The following is a 5179-nucleotide window of genomic DNA, read 5'->3' as shown; positions in this document are numbered from 1 at the left end:
TCTTCATCTCTCTCATTTTTTTTATTGCTTAATTTTTTTTGCTTTTCTATTTCTTCTCTTTTTTTTCAGGCTTTATATTTTTATTTAATTTGAACAATGAAATGTGAGATGGATGTTGTTCTCTATTTTGCTTAGAAAGAAAACATATTTGGAGCACAAAATGCAAGAAAGTTAAAGCCTTATTTTTCAAATTTTATTAATAAATGTTACACAAATGATAGATAGGATCCATTGATGTACTTTTACAAGTCATCAAATATCATTTGTCTGATTTGATATACATGAGAATATTTTATATTTTAAAATTTTGTTCTAAACTTTTGTTTTGAAGGGATGGAGAATGGGTCATGAAGGTTGGTTAAAAGAGGGTGTAGGGTTTAAATTTGTGGCTACTTATCTCTATTATTGTCATGAAAACTCTTAGATATAGGACTCCACCACCTTTAGACATCAGTTTAGAGTTCGGATATTTACAAAGTATTCCCTATGAAAGGAACTTTATCAAAACTCCATCTTTTTCCCTTTTCAGTTCCGTCGGCTTTCCCAGTTCCTTTCTCAAAGGCTATCTTGGCCAAGTTTTTTCTCCTACTTATTCTTTTTTCTTTTTTTTTTATAGAATGTGGATAGGATGAAAATCGGACAAAAATAGGGTGAGTGTAGGACTCAGACCCAGGAGAGAGTCTACAAGTTTCCAAACTTTTTCCTCCCAATTTCAATGATATTGTCAACAAAATCTTAAACATGATTTTAGTATCTGCAGTACTTTGAGTTAAGTGAGTGGATACTAATGCAATGCAATAATGCAAAATGAGGGGATGTTGATGACTGCATGTCGACTTTCTAAGGATAAAAAATTTGCAATAAGGAGAAGCCTAGAAATCTTCCTCCAGCAGTAGCTAGATTTTATTTGTGGAATCCTCCATATCAGGTATAGACAATTCTATTCCATTACAAGTGCTTTTTGTTTGGTCTAAGTGTGTATTCCTATTAGTCCTTTTTGGTTTTCTTCCATATAACACTTCAAACGCATTCTGTTGCATGCTTTTAGATTTGCGGCAATGTAGCTACCCTATGCTCAAGTCTCATTTCCATTGCAGGGGTTTACTAACGTGAGTAGATTTATCCAAGCCCATGGAGCAAAGGCCAATAAGAGATGCTATTTTATTAAAAGTTTTTTCTTTCGCTTTCACCGAGTACTTGAAACCGAGATGCTTACTGTTGGAGAACTTAAAAAACTTCATATCACCCAATAAAGGCAGTATCTTTCAACTAAGATTTCTTCGCTCCCAGAGATGGGTTACCAGGTTTTCATCTTCTTCCTTCCAATCTCAATGAATATAAAAGCTTCAACTATGCTCTAATTCTCCTTTTTTTTTAATTTTTTGAAGGAAGGCCACCTTTTCCATTCTATGCCGTTTTGATATGTGATCATTCAATGATGTCATGCTGTTTCTTATTTTCTTCTGGAACCATGACACTGGATCTCTTGCATTGGTCAAGAGAAAAATGATAGTAAGAAGAGGAAAAACTAGATATGGTTGTCAAGTAGATTTTGAACCAAAAGATATGGGGACAATGAAGGCAGAATAATAACATCAATAGTAAGAATAGATGCTAATATTCAATATAGGTGGAAGATCTGATGGCACCATACAATTAAGCATATTAAGATCCACTTGTACGGTGCTTTTCATGAGGAATCTATAGGCAGGGAAATCTTTAGCACTTGCTTGGCAAACAATGTAATGATTCTGGCTATTGAGATCAAGTATCCTTAGGAGAAGCTGCTTGGAGAAATGCTTGTTTTCTAGATTGGGACACTTTTTCCTCAGAAGTTGGAGTTATGGAGTGTCCAAGTCTAGGAAAAAGATGTTTGTTTGGGGAACTTCTCTTGGAGAAACTTGGCATGACCGGCTGGAACCATAACACATTTTTTTTGCCCACCAAAGCCTAAAAATCTCCCTGCTTTGAGGTTCTTGTTATATTGCCATGAAATAGACTACAAGAGGACTCCATTATGCTCTGTATGGGATACTATCTAAGATTTTCCATCTACTGAAAATTAAGAATTTATTCTTACTACTGATGTAATTATTCTGGCTTTTGTATCCCATATCTTTTTGAGTTCAAAACAACTTGAGAATCATACCATGTTTTTCCTCTTCTTAGTATCATTTTTCTCTCAACCAATATAAAGTGATCCGTGTCATGGTTCCAAAAGAAAATAACAAGAAGCATGGTGGCATTGAATGATCACATATCAAAATAAATGAATGAGTTGAATCTCATTCTATGCCAACATATTTCAAAGTGCCTTGGTGCTGATTGGTGTAGCCTATTGTAAAAGCGGATCTTGCCCTATCCTACATTGCTACAGATGCTATAGTGCAGGTATTGTTACCAGTGATCTTTACTATTTTAGATTAAAATTAAATGTTATGTGTGACTCTTTCGTGTATATAGCATTAGAGCTGGATAAAATTTATGGTCTTAAATTAAGGTTCGGTATTTATTATAAAACAAGGTGATTGCCTTTCTAAGCAAATTGTGTAAACCAAGATGAAAATGTGGCACTATAGATATTCAATTATATCGATTCATCTGATGATGAAACCCAATGAATTAAGTGCTTTAATAATGTTGGTGCATTTGCTACTAAGATCCAGTTGGATCCATCAAGTTGTTTGCTACATATATCTATTTTTCAGAATTTATTACTTGCTACATATTATATGTTTGATCTTTCTAGAAGACTATGCATGCATCTTCATAGAAAAGTATGTAACAAACTCTTTGCATGCATGCCATGGTATTCCATCTATCTTGAGCATTGGATAGTTTTAAAACTTATCGTGGCCTTGACTGCAACTGCTTTTATGTTATTATTTTTTATTTATAGAAATGATAAATTGCTTAAAAATCAAGTCGCATGCTTTGGAACTAAAAATAGGAGTACCTTGAAGGTGCTAGCTTACCAAATTGGTATAGTCTTTGATAGCTCTACCAAGTGACCATGGATCGAGTTCTACCTTTATAAGAGTTTGAGAGGTTAAGAGCATTGGAATATAGCTGACCACAATATGTATAGCTTCTTGCAGTCTATCCAAAGAAAATAAGAGTATCTTACTAGGTAAAATAGTTTAATTTGTTAGTAACGTGTGTGTTTTGTGTATTATTATCTTTTATTACTCTTGTGTGTGCACGTACCACAGTGGTGACCCATTTTACACACATCCCCCCTTGAGCTCTTGCTCGATATTGAATGATATATGTCCACATGTTTTGGCTCGTCTCTTTTCTCTCCATATCTATCACAAAACTGCCCACAGCAAAAGTGGTAGGGACCCTTGTGGTCTTTACAGTATCAACTATAGTTTTTGCATTGAACTCTTTTATTTTGGTACCGAAGCTAATCTTACCTTCTGATGCTCCCATGCCTTGTTGCCCTTTCCGTCCCTCGGGCTCTACAGATGACATGGGATGTTTAGGAATAGTCCCATATCAGAATTGATAGGGACCCTTTTAGTTTTAAGTAATTATAGGCTCGTCCAACTATCAACTCGAGTGTTTGTGTCAAACTCTATCAAAACCAAGTCTTTGGTTGAAGTATTGTCTTTGGGAGTAATGGTTGAAGCACATTACACCATGTTTGTGTGTTGAGACTCTTTTCTTGACGTGCTGATGATAGAGGTGCCAACCGGTGGACTCGAGTCATCATTATTTATGGCCATGGTATTACTGAAAAATGTATATAATCCTCCATCATGTTTTTGTTATCATTTGCCAAAACTTTCTCATTTGATCTTCTTTTCAGGTACTGAAAAATGTGTGCATATAATTTTTTTTTTTCTAAACTTAATATTTTGCCCTTCTTCCTCATTAACGTGTTGTGCATCAGATGAACGTCTTGTTGAAGTTATAGATTGATCTAAATGATGTAATATAACAAGCATATGTCTTCTTTTCATTTTCTCAATAGGAAGAGTGATGATCCTTCCATGTTTTGCTCAAAAAATAAGTACATGGAATACCATGTGAAGATAAGCTGCTATTATTTCTTAAAAAGATAACTAAATTTTGGTCCTCTAAAATATTGTCAGTTAAATTGTCCAATGGACATATCAAGGACTTGAAAACTTAGTGGGTGCTAAATAGATCCAAGGGAACAATAAGTGGAAGGGACTCTCCAAGAGGCATGGCTGGGAAGAGAAGTTCCCAGCTTCCATATATAACTAATGATAAGTGGGCATGTGCTACCATCCGAACAAGATTGAAGTCTCGTAGTTTGCAAGTAAGCCTGATCTCATGCACATCACCACCAGCACCATCAAGTTTAGTTATCATGTTTTAGCTTGTAAGAGTAGATAATTCTTTTTCTATGCACCAATATAATTGAAAAAGTATGTAGATTGGAAAAGAAACATAAGGGGATCGATAAATGCATCTAGGCATAAAAATCAACCCCATACATCAATAGAAGAATATAAGATATCAGTCATTTTAGAAGATTCCTATAAAATATCAATATTGAGGGTCGAAAATGTGATATAAGATGATATGTTTACATCTGTAGATGAGTTCTCTTTACGCACAATGCTTAAATACTCCATTTTCACCAAGATTGCTCAGTGATAACAAGCTTTAAGTATTGCATGCAGGGCAATTCATTATGTCTACAGTTGGGCTATGGCACTTGTACTGGTAAACATAGCAAGAAAGGAAACTTAAAGAAGTAGAAGTGAAGAGGCCCTTGATTTGAAGTCTCAGCTCCTAACCATTTAGAAGTATATGTCAATATCAGCTGCTTTCAGGCTAGTTATAAGTGCAATGACAAAATGTTTTGTCTCTTTCGCCGCTCGTATTGTGTAAGATTTTCTTGTTATTACTTCTACTCCTCTTTTGTCTGGATAGAAAGGCAACAAGCATTAAGATTTGCAGAAATGATCCAATGTTAAATATTACATATATGCAATATCTTTGGTTATCCATGTGTAATGTTTTTCTAAGAAAAAGTAGTGTGTTTAAATTTTATCTAGAAATGGTTTGTCTAAATTTCAGCAAAGAGGTAATGGAATGTTGTGTTGTGTGGTCTCTTGCTTTCAGAGACATGCACTGAAGACTAAAAAGGCTTTCTTTAGAGCTAAAATGGTAGTTAAAGATGGCAAGACGAGCAGCTTTC

At 34.7% G+C, this 5179-nt stretch overlaps 1 long non-coding RNA gene across 1 annotated transcript; it reads left to right on the top strand.

Annotated features, from left to right (window-relative positions):
- The first annotated feature begins 1728 nt into the window (after window positions 1-1728).
- On the top strand, window positions 1729-4967 carry LOC140854689 (uncharacterized). Its single transcript, XR_012137875.1, has 2 exons — window positions 1729-2391; window positions 4659-4967. It is a non-coding gene; the product is annotated as an uncharacterized lncRNA (long non-coding RNA).
- The last annotated feature ends 212 nt before the right edge of the window (window positions 4968-5179 follow it).

This window comes from Elaeis guineensis, chromosome 1 (genome assembly GCF_000442705.2).
Source record: "Elaeis guineensis isolate ETL-2024a chromosome 1, EG11, whole genome shotgun sequence".
NCBI lineage: Eukaryota > Viridiplantae > Streptophyta > Magnoliopsida > Arecales > Arecaceae > Elaeis > Elaeis guineensis.
This window is presented reverse-complemented; position numbering and strand designations above follow the sequence as displayed.